Raw genomic sequence first — 9,490 nt, forward strand, 5'->3', positions numbered from 1 at the left:
GATCTAGATCGAGCCTTGGGAAAGCTAGATCGAGCAGGACTGAAGCTAAACGATAGACCGAGAGGTCTGTCTGGTCCTCCTAGAGAGGCCAAGAGAAAGTACGAGAAGCTAACTAAAGCTTGATCGGGCCTTCAGCAAGCACGACCGAGCTGTACCGGAGCTAACACTAAGACCGAGGGGTCTTAGAGAGCCCTCTAGCAGGGCGAATAGAGCTAGATCGAGCCTTGGGAAAGCTAGATCAAGCAGGACTGAAGCTAAACGATAGACCGAGAGGTCTGTCTGGTCCTCCTATAGAGGCCAAGAGAAAGTACGAGAATCTAACTAAAGCTTGATCGGGCCTTCAGCAAGCACGACCGAGCTGTACCGGAGCTAACACTAAGACCGAGGGGTCTTAGAGAGCCCTCTAGCAGGGCGAATAGAGCTAGATCGAGCCTTGGGAAAGCTAGATCGAGCAGGACTGAAGCTAAACGATAGACCGAGAGGTCTGTCTGGTCCTCCTAGAGAGGCCAAGAGGAAGTACGAGAAGCTAACTAAAGCTTGATCGCGCCTTCAGCAAGCACGATTGAGCAAGACCGGAGCTAACACTAAGACCGAAGTGTCTTAGAGAGCCCTCTAGTGGGGCGAATAGAGCTAGATCGAGCCTTGGGAAAGCTAGATCGAGTAAGATTGAAGCTGAAAGAGTGTCAGAGGAGCAAATGAACCTCCAAAAAGTGAAAATCAAATTTTAGAAAAAAACACAAGTTAAATACTGCATGGACAGTAATTCTATGTGTGGGGCATTATTAGGGAGAGGTGTCTTGTCAAAATATGGCTGGACTAAAGACCTCAACCCGGATAGGGTGGAAGGCCCTATGATTGGTCTGTTACTAATCGGTGACCGATAAAGACCTGACCAAGGCCTGTAGTAAGCTTGGTTAGGCATTACAGAAGATAACACTAAGACCGAGGGGTCTTAGAGAGCCCTCTAGCGGGGCGAATAGAGCTTGATCAAGCCTTGGGCAAGCTAGATCGAGCAGGACTGAAGCTAAACGATAGACCGAGAGGTCTGTCTGGTCCTCCTAGAGAGGCCAAGAGAAAGTACGAGAATCTAACTAAAGCTGGGTCGGGCCTTCAGCAAGCACGACCGAGCAGTACCGGAGCTAACACTAAGACCGAGGGGTCTTAGAGAGCCCTCTAGTGGGGCGAATAGAGCTAGATCGAGCCTTGGGAAAGCTAGATCGAGCAGGACTGAAGCTAAACGATAAACCGAAAGGTCTGACGGGTCCTCATAAGAGGCATGGAGAAAGATCTGATACTAAAGTACCTCTCGGAAGTAATAAAATATGCCTGATGAAGCCGGGTATGATGTTTGTTGTTTGATGGCATTCATCGATTAGGTCTGGTGGATTCCCCATTACTCCGAGTGGTACTAGTAGAGGCTCCTACAGGGGTGAGCAAAGCGAGATCAAGCCTTAGGCAAGCTAGATCGAGCAGAACTGAAGCTGAAAAGCAAAATAAATGACAGGTCTGTCCAAATCAATAAACTTGAAATCCAGTGTGGTCACCACGGGTCACGAGGTGAATTCCTAGCGATTGTCTGCTGAACGTATAGGAAGGCCCGAAACGAACGATAATTTCATTGCACAGTGGAGATACTATACGTTCAGGAGTAGCATACATCGGGTTTGATCTATGATCATGTCTGGTCTCCGAGGATCCACCGGGTTACCAACTGGCACCGCTGTACTGGGTGTAAAACTGGGCCACCTGAAGTCCCGGGTGTAAAACTAGGTGCCTCTGTGCCAAAGTAGCGGCTTGCGTAGTGCATTATGCCTCCGGCTTGCGAAATGGTTATAAGCAATAACAACAGGACGCCGCGGGGTGTTCACTTAAAGGAGTAACGTTCTCTCAAGGGAGGGGATCTAAAAATCTTGATAAAACATTTATTCTATGCAAAATTTGTGCGCAAATTTTGCAAAGTAAAAAGCTGCACTGTAGCAAATTCTATGTGTGTAGCATTATTAGGGAAGTGTTGTTTGATGGCACCTCTCTACTTGATGCACCAAAGAACTACCTTGATGGCTCATGACCGCTGGTAATCTGTCGTCGCTAGTAGTTCGGAACTGAGAACAAATATGTTCGCAAATTACAACAATTATACAGCATATTGCTGAATAAAGCAGAACCGAATAATACTCAGTGACTTTACACCAAGACTGACTAATGTCTGGATTGTATCGTCCTACTCGAGTAAGGCGAAGAAAAGCTAGAAAGATACGCTTTTCACAAAGCAGGCTTAATGCATGCAAACCAAGGAGGAAGGAGTGATGCCCCTCCTTATAATAAGCAGAACCAAATAAAGAACAGACAGCATCATCTGTACAGTGACCAAGAAGAGGTGAAACTTCTGTATGTGAAAAGGCAATTTGAGCGAGATTTATTAGCAGACTAGTATTATGTTGTTTCTAGTAGGCGAAAGCCGAAACATCAACATGTGAAAATCTGATATTAAATCCTCAATCATTTTCCCTAGTATTATACAGCTATGAGTAACCTTAATTGGACACGGCAATTATTGCTGACCGGTGAAACTTTCGCATGGGAAAGACACACACACTTCTTGACAAAGCAATAAGTATTATGCTGTTTCTAGTACGCGAAAGCAGAAACATCAGCATGTGAAAGTTGTGAAGTTGAAGAATTTTTGTGTTGAGTACGATGTTGTTACTAGTAACCATGTCGACAGCTGAGAACTGTTCTCTAACCAATAGAAGGTGAAACTTCTGTATGTGAAAAGGCAATTTGAGCGAGATTTCTTAGCAGACTAGTATTATGTTGTTTCTAGTAGGCGAAAGCCGAAACATCAACATGTGAAAATCTGATATTAAATCCTCAATCATTTTCCCTAGTATTATACAGCTACTAGTAGCCGTAATTGGTCAGGGAAACATTGTTGACCGGTGAAACTTCACATGGGAAAGACACACAAATTACTTGACAAAACAATAAGTATTATGCTGTTTCTAGTATGCGAAAGCAGAAACATCAGCATGTGAAAGTTGTGAAGTTGAAAAGTTTTTGTGTTGAGTACGGTGTTGTTACTAGTAACCATGTCGACAGCTGGAAAGCTGTTCTCTAACCAATAAAAGGTAAAACTTCTGTATCTGAAGAGGCGGCGTGATTGAGATTTTTAACAGACTAGTATTATGTTGTTTCTAGTAGGCGAGAGCCGAAACATCGACATGTGAACATCTGGTTTTTAAATCATGAGTCAATTCTCCCTAGTATGATACAGTTGTTAGCCGGTATTGGTAACAGTAGAACAGAGATTTGGAGGGCAAAACCTGCTCATGGGAAATGCTCACAGAGCGCTATCTACCAGTACACATAGTATTATGCTGTTTCTAGTACGCGCGAGCCGAAACATCAGCATGTGAAATGTGTAATCGTGGGTAACTCTAAGTGTGTAGAGTACTGTGTAGTAACTAGTAGCCATGCCAAAGCATGCATTGAAACTCTTCGTGATTGAAAAAGCTCAAAGCAAGATTGACGAGGCCGCAAGGCTATGTCTTTCTAAATTCGAACAAATCGAAAGATTGTTCAAAGTACAATTAAACTGATTGATCCTGTCAGTTGCCATATGCTTGTCTGAAAGACTAAGCCATGCATGTGCAAGCGAAGCTTGAAAAAGTGGAACCGCGAATGGCTCATTAAATCAGTTACTATCTATTAGTTGATTTGCAAGCTAAATGAATAACTGCGGTAACCCTGCAGCTAATGCATGCTGATTGTCCGACACTGTCGGAGACTTTTACAAGACTACACCGGGTGATTTGCTAAGTACAGACACATCCCGTGATGAGTCCTAGTAACTGAAAGATCCCAGATAGCTTCGGCTTGGGGACGGAACTTCCGAATTTCTGACCTATCAACCTATGATGGTAGTGTAACGGACTACCATGGTTGTGACGGGTAACGGGGAATCAGGGTTCGATTCCGGAGAGGGAGCCTTAGAAACGGCTACCACATCCAAGGAAGGCAGCAGGCACGCAAATTACCCACTCTCCGCACGAGGAGGTAGTGACTAGAAATAATGATATGAACCTTTATGGTTTGTAATCAGAATGGAATGGACTTAAAAGCTCCATTGATGAACGAGTAGAGGGCAAGTCTGGTGCCAGCAGCCGCGGTAATACCAGCCTCTACAAGCGTATGCAATAGTTGCTGCGTTTAAAAAGCTCATAGTTGGATCTGTTTGAGTAGAACGGCAACATGGTCTTCAGTTAAATCTGTTGACTCGTTCCGCTCATCCTTCGCATCGAAGAAATAGTTTGCACTTAAATGTGACGAACTGTGGAAACGGTGTTTTCACCCTGAGAAAATTAGAGTGTTCAAAGCATCCTTTGGGATCGAATAATAAAGCATGGAATAATGGAGAATGACCCGCTACTCGATTGATGCCGGTTGGCTGAGTGCGGTAATGATTGAAAGGAACAGACGGGGGCATTTGTATTGCTACGTTAGAGGTGAAATTCTTGGATCGTGGCAAGACAAACTACTGCGAAAGCATTTGCCAAGAATGTTTTCATTAATCAAGAACGAAAGTCAGAGTATTGAAGAGGATTAGATACCCTCGTAATTCTGACCATAAACTATACCAACCTACAATTTGTCAAAGTCGATCTTGACTTGGCAAGAGATTAACCGGGAAACCAAAGTTTATTGGTTCCGGGGGAAGTATGGTTGCAAAATCGAAACTTAAAGGAATTGACGGAAGGGCACCACCAGGAGTGGAGCCTGCGGCTTAATTTGACTCAACACGGGAAAACTCACCCGGTCCAGACATCTTAAGGATTGACAGATTGAATATCTTTCATGATTATATGGGCGGTGGTGCATGGCCGTTCTTAGTTAGTGGAGTGATCTGTCTGGTTAATTCCGATAACGAACGAGATCTTCTCCATCTAAATAATGAAATTCACTATATGTGAATTCAAACACTTCTTAGAGGAACTATGCGGAATTAAATACCGCAGATGAAGTGAGGCTATAACAGGTCTGTGATGCCCTTAGATGTTCTGGACTGCACGCGCGCTACACTGTGTACTTTTAGATTGAGTACTCAGCCCTTGGTCCGAAATGGACTGGGCAATCAGAGAAAAGTACAGCGCTTCAAGGGGATCGTCTGTTGTAACTTGCAGACGTGAACCAGGAATTCCTGGTACTTATGAGTCAACAACTCATAGGGATTACGTCCCTGCCCTTTGTACACACCGCCCGTCGCTACTACTGATTGGATAGTTAAGCAAGAATTGCAAATTCCTACTGTTGGGACTTCGGTCTCCGGCAACGGGATGAAGCGGATCGAGCTTAATTGTCTAGAGGAAGTAAAAGTCGTAACAAGGTTTCCGTAGGGGAACCTGCGGAAGGATCAGTGATTGATTCCTTCGGGCATGGCTGCTGGTAGAGGCCATGTCTGTAGTGCGCATGACGCTCTGTCGCTAGAGATTGCTTGGCAACCAATCTCGAATTATGTATCGAGCTCAAAAACTACTTGTGTGGATACATAGTTCAGCAGTCATGGCAAGGGACTGCTTAAAGGGAGACTAGTTAGCAAAAGCAGCCTAGCAGAACTGCAGCTATCTAGATCTCAGAAGCTGGGTTATAGAAGCCCAGCTATAGACTTGTGAATGAGAAAGGCCTAAAAAGGTCCACAAGTCGCGTGGTTAGAACCGACACGCAAAAATCCCAGCGAGTGACAGAGCGTTGCGCTGTTCAGTGGGAAAGAGTTGAGCTACTCGGGGCGCCCACTGAACTTGCTCCGAGCCAAAGGCTCGAAAAAACACAGCTTAGCCTCAGATCCTTTACATAGAAGGCTAGCTAAAATAAACTTACCTTGGACGAGGGTAAAGTTTAGTCAGTTCTTAGGGGAGAGTAATCCACAGCTTCTCGCCCTCTGAACATTCTCCCAGATATGTAGGTCTGGGAGAGTCTCCTCCTGTTCTTCGGAATCTGGAGGTAGACAAAGACAGTACGATACGATCTTGCATCGGGATGACTAACCGATAATGATCATAATCTGACAATTTTTCCGGCTTGAGGCACCGGAGTCAGATTAAAGACACATACTGAACTAAAGGCGTATGTGCAAAGCTTGTCGGAGTGTAGAGAGTCAAGCTGAGTTGACTCGTCACGTGGTGATGACAACAGCCATGTGCAAAACACTCACAACTTTATCGTCTATGTGGAAAAGGTTGCTAACAGCGCTCTCTATGAGAGGCCCTCGCATATAACTATACGAGGAAAAGGCGATAGAGTTGTTTGAATGTGGGGCAGGTTCATCGACAAGCTAAGTTGATCACATTCTTGTTGTGGCATCCTACTAGAATTGGTCACGGTCTGCACCAACTCTCCCCAAGTTGGCCAGACTTAAAACTAGAAATAAGGTTTGCAGCTATGTGAACCTAGAAACTGTAAAGGAGTTGAAAGAACTTAAAGGAATTGAAAGAGGCCTTGAGGTATATCCTCTTGGTAAAGACCCACAAAAGCTCACAAAAGTGGCTTCGAAGGGCAAAACTGGTTCATCCAAAACAATTGGAGAGCTTAAAGCAGAACCAATTCGAATGAAACACTATTGGTGAAACTTCATCATGAGAACGTCACAAGCTGATCACGCTCTATGATATGACTAGTATTATGTTGCTTCTAGTAGGCTAAGCGCAAGCCGAAACATCAACATGTGAAAGTCGTAGAATTTTGCAATCAAACTGTGGCTAGTACTGTGATGTTACTAGTAACCTGGTGTTCCGTCATATGGCCAAGAGAGCATTTGAAGGCGAAACTTCTGCATGGGAAAGCTGCATCATGATCAAAATTTTATATCGAGTATTATGTTGACGTTAGTAGGCCTTGGCCGAAAACGCAGCATGTGAAAGGTATAGATAAAAGTTATTGTTGCAGTCAGTACTGTGTAGTTACTAGTAGCTGGATTTAAGCTCAAAATGAGACACTGTTGGTGAAACTTCATCATGAGAATGTCACAAGCTGATCAAGCTCTATGATATGACTAGTATTATGTTGCTTCTAGTAGGCTAAGCGCAAGCCGAAACATCAACATGTGAAAGTCGTAGAATTTTGCGATCAAATTGTGGCTAGTACTGTGATGTTACTAGTAACCTTGTGTTACGTCATATGGCCAAGAGAGCATTTGAAGGCGAAACTTCTGCATGGGGAAGCTGCATCATGAACAAAAGTTTATATCGAGTATTATGTTGACATTAGTAGGCCCTGGCCGAAAGCGCAGCATGTGAAAGGTATAGATAAAAGTTATCGTTGCAGTCAGTACTGTGTAGTTACTAGTAGCTGGATTTAAGCTCGAAATGAGACACTGTTGGTGAAACTTCATCATGAGAACGTCACAAGCTGATCACGCTCCATGATATGACTAGTATTATGTTGCTTCTAGTAGGCTAAGCGCAAGCCGAAACATCAACATGTGAAAGTCGTAGAATTTTGCGATCAAATTGTGGCTAGTACTGTGATGTTACTAGTAACCTTGTGTTACGTCATATGGCCAAGAGAGCATTTGAAGGCGAAACTTCTGCATGGGGAAGCTGCATCATGAACAAAAGTTTATATCGAGTATTATGTTGACGTTAGTAGGCCCTGGCCGAAAGCGCAGCATGTGAAAGGTATAGATAAAAGTTAGCGTTGCAGTCAGTACTGTGTAGTTACTAGTAGCTGGATTTAAGCTCGAAATGAGACACTGTTGGTGAAACTTCATCATGAGAACGTCACAAGCTGATCACGCTCTATGATATGACTAGTATTATGTTGCTTCTAGTAGGCTAAGCGCAAGCCGAAACATCAACATGTGAAAGTCGTAGAATTTTGCAATCAAACTGTGGCTAGTACTGTGATGTTACTAGTAACCTTTTCTTACGTCATATGGCCAAGAGAGCATTTGAAGGCGAAACTTCTGCATGGGGAAGCTGCATCATGAACAAAAGTTTATATCGAGTATTATGTTGACGTTAGTAGGCCCTGGCCGAAAGCGCAGCATGTGAAAGGTATAGATAAAAGTTATCGTTGCAGTCAGTACTGTGTAGTTACTAGTAGCTGGATTTAAGCTCGAAGTGAGACACTGTTGGTGAAACTTCATCATGAGAACGTCACAAGCTGATCACGCTCTATGATATGACTAGTATTATGTTGCTTATAGTAGGCTAAGCGCAAGCCGAAACATCAACATGTGAAAGTCGTAGAATTTTGCGATCAAATTGTGGCTAGTACTGTGATGTTACTAGTAACCTTGTGTTACGTCATATGGCCAAGAGAGCATTTGAAGGCGAAACTTCTGCATGGGGAAGCTGCATCATGAACAAAAGTTTATATCGAGTATTATGTTGACGTTAGTAGGCCCTGGCCGAAAGCGCAGCATGTGAAAGGTATAGATAAAAGTTAGCGTTGCAGTCAGTACTGTGTAGTTACTAGTAGCTGGATTTAAGCTCGAAATGAGACACTGTTGGTGAAACTTCATCATGAGAACGTCACAAGCTGATCACGCTCTATGATATGACTAGTATTATGTTGCTTCTAGTAGGCTAAGCGCAAGCCGAAACATCAACATGTGAAAGTCGTAGAATTTTGCAATCAAACTGTGGCTAGTACTGTGATGTTACTAGTAACCTTTTCTTACGTCATATGGCCAAGAGAGCATTTGAAGGCGAAACTTCTGCATGGGGAAGCTGCATCATGAACAAAAGTTTATATCGAGTATTATGTTGACGTTAGTAGGCCCTGGCCGAAAGCGCAGCATGTGAAAGGTATAGATAAAAGTTATCGTTGCAGTCAGTACTGTGTAGTTACTAGTAGCTGGATTTAAGCTCGAAGTGAGACACTGTTGGTGAAACTTCATCATGAGAACGTCACAAGCTGATCACGCTCTATGATATGACTAGTATTATGTTGCTTATAGTAGGCTAAGCGCAAGCCGAAACATCAACATGTGAAAGTCGTAGAATTTTGCGATCAAACTGTGGCTAGTACTTTGATGATGCTTGTAGCCAACCGAATTGGTTGAAAAGCCCAATAAGTAAGCTAACTTGGGAGAGCTTGTTGGAAACCAAATGCTACTAGATTGGTCCAAATACATCCTTCAACAGGGGATCACTTGGCTCGCTTTACGAAGAGGAGCACAGCTATATGTGTTAATTCGGTATGAATCGCAAGATTTGTTTACCGACCTCTCTAACGCAAAAGGCGGTCTCGGCTTCGGCTGTTGACTGCGTCCGATTCAGGGTTATATAACTCTCGATTGAACACATTGATGTTCTATTGTTGGTGCTTCCAATAAAATTGGAACACTTAAAGCAGAACCGATTCAAATAATAGCATTCTGATCAATGATTGCATTCCTTGATCAAGAACTGCTGGAGTCATTGTGATGGCGAATTTTCTTCATAAGAAAATTGCAAAGAGACGGAACTTAATGAGACTAGTATTATGTTGT

General features: G+C 43.5%; 1 pseudogene; it reads left to right on the top strand.

The window, feature by feature from the left end:
* Positions 1–9,131: 9,131 nt before the first annotated feature.
* LOC142358104 (5.8S ribosomal RNA) lies at positions 9,132–9,283 on the top strand (annotated as a pseudogene).
* The last annotated feature ends 207 nt before the right edge of the window (positions 9,284–9,490 follow it).

The sequence above is a fragment of the Convolutriloba macropyga genome, unplaced genomic scaffold, assembly GCF_964194025.1.
Source record: "Convolutriloba macropyga unplaced genomic scaffold, txConMacr16.3 SCAFFOLD_4769, whole genome shotgun sequence".
Lineage (NCBI taxonomy): Eukaryota > Metazoa > Xenacoelomorpha > Acoela > Convolutidae > Convolutriloba > Convolutriloba macropyga.